We start from the raw sequence: 13609 nt of genomic DNA on the forward strand, positions 1-13609 counted from the left end.
TGTGATTTCCCTGCTCTAAATATATGCATTTTAAGATAGCAGAAGACTAAAGAATCAGATAACTATAGATTTGAAACCATGTCAGTACACATTAAATTGATGCAAAGAACAAATAGATACAGTGCCCTCTACTGGGACAAAATAGTCTTTGTTTGATGTGGAGTCAAGAAATGTCATTTCAAGGTGAATATGAGACAAAAGTACAAAATGTCACATTTTATGTTTTAACTTTTTGGCATAGGCCTACACAAATAACAAACTCAGTGAAACAACACTTTTGGATTTTAATTCTTCTATCTGTGAACATGGTGAAGCAATTGTCTGACAAGTGTTAAGTGACGAACTGTGTTCTGATCCATTAATTGTTTACACATGAAAAACAGAGAATGTTTGATCAATTGCTTCTGCAGTCTGGGTCTAACACACATGCATCAGGATGAAAGGTTGTTGTTCTGTGTTGGAAAAGCATGTATCTGTTGAAAACATAATCAAATGTTAATAAAATGTAACAGTGTGTACTTTTGACTGATATTCATCTTACCAATTTCTTCACTTCACAGCAAACAAAGAAGTTTTGTCTTTACTGTCCCAATTCTTATGAGTTCACTGTATGTTTGTTGGAATAGGAACACATTGTTTTAATGCTTTCCCATCCTGGGCACAGTGGACTGCGTCAGTAGAGTAAACAAATGTTACTGATATTATTACAGTGGTGTGTAAAAGTTTTTTTGCGGATAAAATATTAATATTTACTTAACTAGATGTTTTCACGTATTATAGCTAAATAAGTTCACACTTTCATTAACTGTCTGCACTTGTTGCACTTTGGAGCTTCTGTGATCTGCACCTATCAGTGATGGCCGGGTTGATCCATAGTAACAGGTGCCTGCGGTCACTCGCAGTTATGAGTCATTCAAAAATATATTTATTGACATTCGGGTCGCGGTTCGGTTGTTTGAAATAAAGATGCCAATTAACTATTTTAAACAATTACTACTTTTAAAAAATGCGGGCCAGAAGTGGGTCGGGTAAAAAAAATTGCGGTCCAAGTTGTGGGCAGGTTAGTTGAAAACATTGGTCGGGTGCGGGTTGTTTATACATTGACCCATACATCACTGGTGCCTATGTCTGGTTTTTCCTCTCTCAATGATCAATTAACCCATCAGTTCATAGATTCAGCTAGTGAGTTCCTGTACTAGACATCATTATGCCTATTTGTTATATTGACTTTCTATAATTAAGAATTTATTTATTAGTGGCAGTAAAGTCTCTGGGTTAAACCTATTTTTCATTTTACTAGTAATGGTACTTGTATTGTCATTCTGGTGAACTGTTTTATGTTGATGATGGATCAGCTTTACACAACTGCATAAGTTCGGTTTTATGCACTTTTGCTATTATTAGAGGTGCTTCCATTCATGCAAAGCATCACTATTGCTATTCCTTAGCTGTATTATTTTTAATTAGCGTTCAAGCCCAGAATGGGCGAAGACCCCTATTGAAATCTGTAGTTTTGTTCTTCTTCTGCCATTGCGTCTATGGCAGCCCATAGAACCGTATGTAGGAAAGTTATTAATTTTGGCACACTGATAGAGGACAGTGCAAATAGTTACCACACCAAATTTGAAGTTTCAAAGCCGCTAGCGCCACCAACATTCCAAAATTGCACTTACGTTTTTGCTTATAACTCCGAACCCCTAAATCCTAGAAACAAAATTATCGTTTCTTCTAATTCACTCATGCCGATTCGATTGCACATGCATATGACGTCATTTTACGTCATGTAAATTTTTCCACCATTTTGAATAATTATTTATAGAGCTTTTGTCCGATTTGCAAAAAAAAATTGTGTGTAGCATCTAGAGACACTCAATGCAAAAAGTTATGGAATTCGTGTTGATTCGCCAATCCGTTTTCGTATACCGCATCAATGAATTTTACATAGAGTGCAAAAAAAAAGTATTTGAGCTGTATCTTTGCCAAAGTTAAGCCTATTGACTATTTTTGATGGCAGTCATGACCTGAGGGTGCGTGCACCGTTTGGGTGTGGGTCTCGTTTTTAATTTTCTAATCAAGTTCAGTATTTCACAAACGCAATGGCATATCGGTAAAAAACTTTGTATGGTTTATCAGTGACATCTTCCAAAAGCACCTGCAAACATTTAGGCCAGCGTCGCATAGTGGTCAAGAGATGTAAATAAATGTATCAAATGTTTATAACATTTGATTCAATTGTCATACTGTCGTTAGACTTCAATCTATTGATTCCTTGGCTCAAACTGAGTCTGACGGACCAAAAATGTCAGAGTCAAATCTACTTCCTGTCTGCCATTTTGAATTACATAGCATATAAAAAATATAAAAAAAGGTATCCCGCACACTATTAGCTTGCAAAAGATGAAAATATTTATTACAGCGACGTTTTGAACACAAGATCTTCATCAGGCATACATACATGGTTGCAGTTCCACTAAGTTATTTAAAAACCAGTCACATGAAAAAATAATCATAGGCCAATCACAGTGTCGGACCTTCAATGACCAATCACATTTGAATACACAAATTTTTTCGTCACATATTAACAACCTCAATATCATACAATACAAGAAAAAACAGTCTAAGACGACAATGAGAAAACATCAGACAACAGTAAATACTGAATGAGTGATCAGTGACATAAAGCACAATTGCATACACAATTAAAAGCAACAATTGACAGAGATTATAACATCACATTAAATAGGGCTTCGTCATTCATACGCAAGGGTGATAATGTTTGCAGAGTGAAAATCCAAAATACACTATACTAATATACTATATCTACTAATACAGAACTTAATATATTTTTCTATTTTCCAGCTTTATCTTTACATTTTCTGTAAAAAAAACAATAATAATGAACCCTTGACTATGTATAGTGTGTTAGACTTGATGAGTTCTAGTGCACTTATTTATTGCTGTTAGGGATGCACTGATAGGATTTTTTTTGGCCGATGCCGATACCGATTTAAACAGACAACTTCTGGTCGATATCGATGCCGATACCGATATTAAACCCTTGTATACAATACTATACAGTTGGTCTATTAGCTAGTTTATTTCTGCATCAAATTATTTTTACTGAAAATGGATTGGTTCTAATTAATATTTAACTGACCAACATAATAAGAGAGGCACAAATTAAGCTAAAAAAATATAATAAGACAACATGACAACCTTCAAATGTGGTTTTTGCTATTCAGCATTTCTTTTATCAACAACATTAACTCTTTTTTTTTTTACATGTAATGAATTTATTTAATACCCATAAATAATGCCAGTGCTATTGCTTTAAACAGAGTATAAATATTGCTATTTCAAAAAAAGTTGGACTTCTTTTCCCCACTAAAGTGCAGTCTGTTTCTTTTATTGTCCAAGACATTTGAGCCAGCTCAACAAAGGTATTCTGTCGGTGCTTAAGTATAGTGCACACCAGAACATTAAATAATTTGAATTGAACAAAAGACATGTAATTCATTGCCTTTATGTGGTTAATTAATAAACAATCGGTATCGGCCTTTCTCGTGCTATTGCCGATATGCCGATGGTTTCAAATTCATAAAAAATCGGCCGATAAATATTGGCGGCCGATACATCGGTGCATCACTAATTGCTGTTCTTGTGTTGCTCTAATTGCTTCTATTGTTTACCTCATTTGTAAGTCACTTTGGACAAAAGTGTCTGCTAAATGACTAAATGTAACACCTAGCGCCGCGACCTGGATGCAGACTGCAAAAGGGCAGGCTGCACATGGGGGCAATTCGAAAGACTGACATGAGACAGAGATGCTTGGAGGACCCTTGTCGGCAGTCTATGCCCCAGAAAGTGTGGTAGGTGAAAGATTTATCATCTATCTCTTACATCCAGAGAGGGAGCTCCTTTTGAAAGATTGATATTAATTGGTTTTAGTACAAGTGAATAACATTAGTCTATAAGTCTATTGTGAGAGCTTAGTATATTGCTGTCAGTCCTGATTGGTGGACTAGCCGCTAGGGTAGAGGGATGTAAGGGTTTGGAGTCTAAAATGTTGGAGTCTAAAATCGCAATAAGAGTCAAAGCAGAGTTGGGAAGCTCTGGCAACAACGGACAAGCGAGCAAAATGACCTAAAGCCACAAGGATTTACTGAGTATCCTATACAATATGAAGGATCTGAAAGTCCTTTATGTGAAATTATCTGTTCCTATCGAAATCATTTGTTCCTCATAAACACTAAGTAGGATGAGGAAAAGGTTTTTTTTTTCCATTTAGATCACATTACTTGAATCATGGGTTTGGACTAGGGGTGGAACAATACATGTATTCGTTTCAAAACGAATCGGTACGGGGGTCACGGTTCGGTGCATGAATTTAAATGGAGAATACACAGTATGAAAGTAAAAAAAACAATAATTAATGTAATGCGGAACTACTGTTAGATACGCAGGTTATGGACAGCTAATCTGTTGCCCCGCTTTAGCTCTGAAGCTCTGATTGGCGCCAATGCAGCCGAGCTCCGCCTATGTATGCGCTCTATCAGAGCCCGTCTACATTCTCTGGCACTCTGCATTTTTTTGTCACGTCGACACCGGTCCAGTCAGTGAATGAGCAGCCGACAGCGAGTATGGCAAGTGGTGTTCCACAAGAGTTAGACGTTCCGCCAGCCTCTTTAAGATCGCAAGTTTGGCAAAACTTCAGTTTTCCAGTCAGTTACAATAGTACAGGCGAGAGAGTGGTGGAAAAGACGAGGACCTTGCATCGGCGTTGTTCAGCAGTTGTTAGGTATGTGAGTGGAAATACATCTAATCAGGGCTCTCAAGTCTCACGCATTCACCTTGACAAACACGCATTTCAGTCAGTTCATACGCCACACTTTGTATTTCTCACGCTGAGAAGTAGGAGATAAATTGTCCTGCTGTATACAACAGGCATACGCAGGGCAGTTCTGTCGAGTTCAGCTGTTTTCAGTTTTTAAAGCGTGCTCAACTTTACGCAGCGCCATCAGCGTCAGAGTACCGCGAGAAATCTTGCGGAGGAGGCTGATTTCAAATCGCTCTCGCGTTACTCTGACGTCATCCACTTGTCGTTTCTTGCAGCACCTCGTGAAGTCGTACACACCTATTAATTCATCCTACAAGCCTATTTTTTGGTTCTTTAGTACATTAATATGAAATAAGGCCAAAATGTAATTTTAAAATGTATTTAGGTAACACTTGTTATACATTTGAACCCATATTTGTATGAAAGATGAGTACAAGATTACTTAAAGAGGTATACATTTTTGAAATACGAGATAGTATGTTAAATGCATTTCAGTTCATATTCATGACATCTGAAAATAACAAGGACACCTATGTTTTTAAGATTAGCTTAAGTACTAAAAAAAATACCTTCTTCATTTTTGTTTTGCTTTTCCCTCCATTGTACCGAAAGTGAATCGAACCGTGGCGCCTGAACCGAGGTACGAACCGAACCGGGACTTCTGTGTACCGTTCCACCCCTAGTTTGGACAAATTACTATTATTCTTGTTTATATACCTGGGCCTTTTAATTTGCAGCCAAGGGCAAAACAGGCTGATGTCTTCTTTGTTATGTGAAGTCCCTCCTTCAGAAATACGTAACAAGTTCTGATTGTGTAGCTTGTTTGTGTGCTATAATTCGATAGCAGCTTAGCTTAGCAGAGCCGTTTGAGCCAAAGCTGGTGACTGATGTATTCATGTGGGCGGAGTTTAGTCAACAAACTGTTTTACTGACGTCATTAAAGCAGGAAATAGAGGGCTGTAGTCCAAACCGACCGTTCGTTGTAGGCTTTTAATCACCTGGCAGTGAACTTTGAGCTTTATTATTTTACAGGTATTATTTATGCTATTATAGCAACATTACACACTAACTAGGTTTTAAAAATGGTATCAGGAAGAATGTGACCTTTAAAAAGGACTAAACCTGTTATTCAGCAGGTGCAGACATGGACTATAGTTAATAGATAATCTCAGAGACTGTTTTGACGGCACAGACTGGGGAAATAATAGCTTTTTTAAGAAATGAGAGATATATGGTAAAAGAGCTAAATAAAGCTAAAGGAGGCACAACTAGATTACAAGAGGAAGGTGGAGGAGAAATGTACAACTGATAATGTTAGAGATGCATGGAAGGAATCAAACAATGTTTGGTAGACAACAGAAACAAGTACAGTGAGTTGATAGTGATCCCCATACATTTGCCAACAATTTAAAAAAATCCTCACAATTTGACGATATTGTAGATGCTGTAAATAATAATAATACTTGCACAGAGTCTAAACCTGGATCCATTATGGCAGACATTTGGGCCAGGTGTGAATGGGAGGTACAGTATGTTGCCTAGGTCAGTCTAGTGATTGTAAGCCACATTTGAAATAGTGTGCTTCACAATGAATAATTATTAAAATTTAAGGATTTAGGCTTTTCAAATCTTGTCACAAAAAAAAGAAAAAAACTACACTCTAAAAAAACAAACGGTTCTATATAGCACCAAAACTGTTGCTTTCAATCGTAACGATAGAAGAACCATTTAGTGCCATATAGCACCGGTGAAGAACCAGTGAAGCACCAGTGAAGCACCAGTGAAGCACCAGTGAAGCACCAGTGTAGAACCATAAAGGGGCCATATAGCACCACATATGGTTCTACATAGCACTATATGGTTCTACACATGTGCTTCGCTGGTGCTTCACTGGTTCTTCACTGGTGCTATATGGCACTAAAAATGGTTCTTCTATCGTTACGATCCAAAGCAACAGTTTTGGTGCTATATAGAACCTTTTTTTTTTTTAGAGTGTATAAGTTGTGTAAATAAATAAAAACTTTTATTTTAACATCTACAGTATGGTCACCCTTCTATCAGTGTGGTCACAACTATCACAAAACACATGAACAGTCCTTGATCATCTGTAATGTGCTGTCCAAACATAGCATGAGACTGGATCTAAGTGCAGATAGAAAAATGTAATGTGATCCAAACATAAACCATGAAATCCTTGACATGAGGTAATCCATAAATGTGAGCATGAACATGAAACAATGCAAACACAGCAACTACATTCAATTACCAACAAGGGACAATGGAAACATGAGGGCTATACTGTATATGCAGACAGTGAACCAATGAGAACATGAGACATAGGGAACAGGGAAACAAGAGACAATAATGGCCAGAAATTATTTAAAAAAAAAAAGACATGAACATGAGAACTTATAACTTCAATATAAAAAACATGAACATGACAAGACAAACCCCTTACATCTTCTCATTAACAATAAAGTGGTGTCAGATGTGTTTAAACTAAAGCACAAAGTCTTTCGGTATAACGTTTTTAAACAGGACAATCTGTGTCAATTGAGCCTTGGATGTTTAATTTCATTTCTTCCAGTTCAATCCTATAGCCAAAAACACACACAACAAAATTATTAGATATTTATGTATACAAATAAAAAGTTCACATGTTAGACATGTTAGTCCCAAGCAGTGGTGTAAAATTGGGGTATGCAGTATATTCAGTACATGGGGCGCCACACGAGGGGGGGGGGCGCATTGCGCAATTTTTTTACAATTCTGAATAGAATGAATAATATACAAAATCAAAAGTTTATTTGTTAAATATAATGAAAATCATATTTTTATGGCACTTTAAATAAGTTAAAATAATATTTTATTATATCAAGTGTCAAACGCTGGCCCTCAGACAAAACACAGACTAAAACAGGATAGATAAGGGACTGGAGCACAGCACAGAGAGTGGGAAAAGTAAAAACAAAGCAGAAACAAGAGGACAGCAATAAATCTCTGTGGATTAACAGAGATCAGGAATCCTAAACTATCATTTTTAACCACTGTCTTCAAATCAGGAAGGATACGTTGTTGTCTGACTCTGAGAGAGCAAACATATTAACATTAGTATCGGTCCATCTCCGTAATGCTCAAAAAGTATGTTTGTGAATGGGAGTTTGATTTACATTCGAGAAAAATTAAGGGGATTGTTAAATTTGTTCACTGATCCTCCCACCACCAAGCACAAACTTATTGAGGTCTTCATTCTCGGTTAATGCAGACAAGCAACTGGCATTAGAAAGCATTGATGTGAGTAAACTTTCGTCAAGATATCCCTTTAAAATTCATAAGACACTGATTTACATATGGTATGATAGAGAGTTGCTAAAACAATAATTTGCAACAATTAACTCTTTCCCCATCATTGACGAGATCATTTGTCAATTAACTCTTTCGCCGCCATTGACGAGATATTTCCGTCTTTCCGCAATACCGCTATTATCCACCAGGTGGTGCCCTTCCCCACCTTTTTAACCCGGAAGTATTGCAAGTCCTATGGCAAGCAGCTGCATGTCCGTGTCTGTTTTAAAGATCGCTCTGAATGGGAACTTTATGAAAAGTCTTTCACAAAAATTGAATTATCTCTGCTTTTGGCTCAAAATGTGGTGTTTTTGCAGAAACCTACCCATATTCAAAAGCTGATTACAAAAGAACTACTGAAGGTAGGATGAAACGGGTTTTTTTTGTTTGAAAGCAGAGGGTCTGTTCTTTCATTTGATATATTGTATGTTTATATATTTAAAGAAGAACATTTTCTGGAAGGCATTAAACTTTTGTGAAAATCATGAAAAACGCTGGCTGGCAACTTTTTTTTTTAAATGCTGGCGGTGAAAGAATTAAGAGAAAACACTTCCCTTTTATCCACCAGGTGGCAAACTTCCGCAACAAACCCGGAAGTAGCGCCTCACGTGAAAGAGAAAGAAGTCTGTGTATGTTTTAAAGATCGCTCTGCATCTGATCTGTATCAAAAGTCCTTCACAAAAATGCAATTATCTATTACATTGTTTTTGAAGAAACCTACCCATATTTGAGAGGTAATAAAAATAGAAATAATGAAGGTAGGATGAAACGTTTTTGTTTTTTTGAAAGCAGAGGATCTGTTCTTTCATTTGATATATTGTTTGTTTATATATTTAAAGAAGAACATTTTCTGGAAGGCATTAAACTTTTGTGAAAATCATGAAAAATGCTGGCGCTAGCTGGCAACTTATTTTTTTTAAACGCTGGCGGGGAAAGAGTTAAAAATTTTTGCTCCTGTTGCCAGTACAGGCAAGAAAGGTTAACGGCAGGAATTCCTGATAAAGGCGAGAAATTTCACGTCATGAAGAACATGAACGCGAAAAACTGTTTCAGTGCATGCGCATTGCTTCTGTGCGTGTCACATCTCAATTTGCTGAAGAACTAGGACCGATGCAAATGCAATGATGATATGAGAAGAATGAAACAATTATTCAAATAATATATAATATATTCTAATAACTCTAAATAATAATAACTCTGTTATGGTACCACAGACCAGATGAGACAGAGATATAAAAAAGTGAGTATTAATTAAACATGAGCATTAAAAAGCAGATAATATGAATATGCAGATGAAATGATGATTAACACAGATTCAGACAATGCGCTTAGATCATCAAAATAGGGCCCAAAGACTTCCAAATCTTCATAGAGATGAGTTGAGTCAGAGTTACACCGATTTCGCGTTGCATGTTAACACCTTAACTGGCTTTTTCCGCAGCTTTGTTCATGTGCGTATTTCTCCACGTGTGAAAGATAAATGTCACGCACGGAAGTAAGCGCAAAGTCTCCGCCCGACTAAAGTGGGTGGCAAAAAAACTATGAAAATAAAAGCTGATGAAAAGAGATACAATAGTATAGCTTAAGACAGATATGCCGTCAGCTTTTTGAACGGCTATTATGTACTATAGCCGGTGACGTCACTGCATGCGAGAAACCTGACAAATCTCAAGTCCCATGAAATGCTGTTTTCTGCATAGCCGGTTTATTGATTTGCATGTAAATCGTAAAAAAGCTGATTATTGATAGTTATCCGCTTATTCTGTGCATGTAAACACACTCAATGACTGGGTGTGTGCTGTGTAATGAGGGACAGGTGACGGTGATTAGTACCCTGGTAAAATACACAATAGAAACTATCATAGAAATTCTACTGGTTTCCATTAAAATACTAATAGGAACCACTGGCTTTTACCATTAAAACTACTTCAAAATTCTTTTTTGAAGGGATTTGGGACATATTCCAGTAGGATTTAATGCACCCACCAATAGAATCCAACACATTCCAGTAGAGACCCACAGAGACCATTACAGTTTCCATTACAACCAATAAGATTTCATACTGAAAGTTAACCTTGTAGAATGTAAGATAATGGCCCATTGACTCATCCATTAAGATTGAGATAACAACAAAATGATGATAGACATTGATAAAGCAAGCAAAGAAGCAGGTATTAATTAACGAGAGACACACATAATATTATGATTAGGGAAGAGCAGGGCACAAAGTAACACGGGGTTAATTGTAACATGGTTACTTTACACTTTTCTCTTTATCTTTATTTTTTTACAATTACACCGAAAGTGATAGGAGTGCAAGCGTTACAACTTATTTTATAGGTGGGGTTTATTCTAACAAAAATAATTCTATAAAATTCTGTCTATATACTAAAGGAGCATATTGTTTATATATCTGTCTATAATAAATAGATGTCCACACATTCATTCATGATCCTTCATCTAACAATCCCGTTATTATGCATTGATGCATATGAATAGATTCTAATAGGTATTATTTCGATTAATTTTTTTGTTTGTTATCATTGTATACCTGAGGCTTTTACAACAGTGTTACAACAACTGTGTTACAACTAACCCTGTTGTTTAAAAACTATCAGTTACCAGGAGTTGCCGACATGTTTCAAAATGGTGTTATGTTTTAGGTAAGTGATTAAAACAATATAATAATAAAGGTTGGATTTAGTTACTTAGCCTATTATTGATTTGGATTGTATCAATGCAACAATTTGTCATAAAATGCCATTTGAACTTCATAAAAGTCTCAACTATAGACAAAACACAATGTGCTTAGGATAACTACACAGGTATAATATTTTATGTCTTTATTAATCACATCCCATTAAACATTCACAGTGATCATGTTGAGTGAATATTAACATCATACAGTCCCCAGAAAGTTTTCAAAAATGCAGAAGATGCTGGTAAAGCAAAGATTGTGCAGCAGGACCTGGAAGATTTTGAAGAACAGTGGGTAGTTTAATGGCTCAGATCAGACAAGAGACAACTATCACAAAACATAAAAACAGTTGTGGGTCATCCAGAAAACAGCAACAACATAGTCATTTACAAAGATCTCTTACTTTTCCACATCACTGTAAATGTTAAATGGGATGTGTTTAATCAACATGATCTCACAAAGGGATAGTCACGGAATTTTTTGCTCATTTTTCCGTGGCATTCTCACGGATTGGTTACTCAACTGCTTTTTCCTATTTTCAACCCATTGTCGCTTCGGTTTAGGGTTAGATTTGGTGTTTGCGTTAGTATGTCACTTTAAGTATTGGTTTATAAAATTTTTTCTGATGTATTCTTTTATATTTTCTAAACTTTAATCAATTGTCACCTGGTGTTGGGGTTAGAGTTGGGTTTGGGTAGGGATGTCATTTTATGTAAATCTAACCCTAAACCGAAGCGACAATGGTAAGAAAATAGGACAAAACAGTTGAGTAACCAATCCGTGAGAATGCCACGGAAAAGAAAGTCTGTGGCAGGACCACGGAAATATGTGGAGATCCGTGGGAATGCCACGGAAAAATGAGCAAAAAATTCCGGGACTATGCCATGGAAATTCGTGAGATCAGGTTGGTTTAATAAAGATGTGAAGGATTTGGAAAAGCACGAATAATGAAAAACAAGACAAGAAAAGCAATGCTAACTGTGGATGAGGTTATTGGAGAGTCCAAATAAAATGTTGCACTCTTATGATAAAATATTAGTTCATAATTACAGAATCCGGTAACAGATTATCTTTCAATTATTTCCAAAAAAAAAACAAGCGTGTGTGCATTAGGTCTTTGTGACAGTTAAATTAATACATATTTAAGTTAACATTACTAATACAATTGTGTGGGTAAAAACGAGGTTTGAAAAATTTAAGGGGGCACCAACACAGATCTTGCACACCACTCAGCAAATGTGCAGTTGCACCCCTGGCCCCAAGCAACCCTTTCCCATTAAGACACTTACTCTGAAACCAAGCAAAATGTGCCCTCTGTCGCTTTCACATGCAGATGCTTCAGTGCTCCTGTTCAGGTAGAGTTAGCGTGTTATTACAAACTCAGAAACATTGGCCAACATGCTCAATGTGTTATGTGCAAGTTCATCACCACATTTTATTTAACAATAACATAAAACTCAACAAAATGATGTGTCACAACCCTTAGGACTCTACAGCAATGATAGTTTAACTATGGTATTTTATTAAAACCATAGTAACCATGAATTTACTACAGTAGTCATAGTTTAAGCATGATATTTATAATAAAACTGTTAATAAAAATGAAAACAAAAACATGACTTTATTATTATCTGTTTTTGAACTTGAGCAAACCTGTTAATGTGCATTTAGTTAACAAAACAACATTTAATTACTAGCGAACTAAAAACAAAACAATCAATTACACATACCGGAGATCCAGCCTGTGTTCATGTATCTTGAACATCCTCTAATGCAGTCTGCGAAAGTCAGCGGATGATGCAATGTCAAGGGAGCCTTTGACTCCGCCCACAAGTCCAAACAGTGCCACAAAGCTACATGCGCAGAAATGTAAAAGCGCAAAACAAAAATAGTATTGCAAGTGCACAATTGATTGAAATGTTGTGTTGCATAGATAAAAAGGATCAAAACCATTAAGCTTCTTTTACAGCAGTCAGTGATTCTTGCACTTAATTATATCTTTATTATTTGTTGTTACACTACTGGCCCTTGGGGTCTATGTGAGAAAAATATACATTTTCAGTAATACAAATAATTTTGTTTTGTTTACTTCTTACCTATACAATAAAGCTGTGTTTTGAGAGATTTGAAGTACTTGTGTACCCATTTACCACAAAAATCCTCAACATGGGTATAACTTCCGGTGAGCCACTACAGCTAATAGTAGTCCTATTGCGAGGGATACGAGTCTGCCGTTTTGACTGGCATTTTAATGCTTATTATGAAATCCAGGAAGACCGGCATAACTTGTGCAGTTAGGGGTTGCCATAATAGATGATACAAACGCAGTAAATCTCTACAAAACATTTGTTTGAACTATAATACACGCACAAGAACTGAATGTGACGCACGTGCATCTATTATCCACACTTCCTCCCATTAAAACCTTTCATAGACACTGTCAGTGAACAATAAATACAATAATTATTAAAAAACAACATATTATGCTGATAAAATATGCTGATTTATTTATTCTGCTATGAGATTACATTAACTGCTTATTAGTTAATGTTTATAATAGTTTGTGATGTGTCTGTGCATTAAGTTACTTTTGGTGTCGCCATAAAAGCTCAAACAAGTCGATTAAAAATTGCCGTTTAAAAAAAAACTCACACCAGGGACAGTTGTGACATTTTAAACCATCACCTGAAAATGTTAAAAACAAGAAGTCTCTGTATATTCCATGTATT

General features: G+C 36.2%; 1 protein-coding gene across 1 annotated transcript in view; it reads right to left on the reverse strand.

The window, feature by feature from the left end:
• LOC129436367 (signal-induced proliferation-associated protein 1) overlaps positions 1-13609 on the reverse strand; it is a 194776-nt gene that overhangs the window by 37224 nt on the left and 143943 nt on the right. The gene's annotated exons all lie outside the window — the stretch shown is intronic.

This window comes from Misgurnus anguillicaudatus, chromosome 23 (genome assembly GCF_027580225.2).
Source record: "Misgurnus anguillicaudatus chromosome 23, ASM2758022v2, whole genome shotgun sequence".
NCBI lineage: Eukaryota > Metazoa > Chordata > Actinopteri > Cypriniformes > Cobitidae > Misgurnus > Misgurnus anguillicaudatus.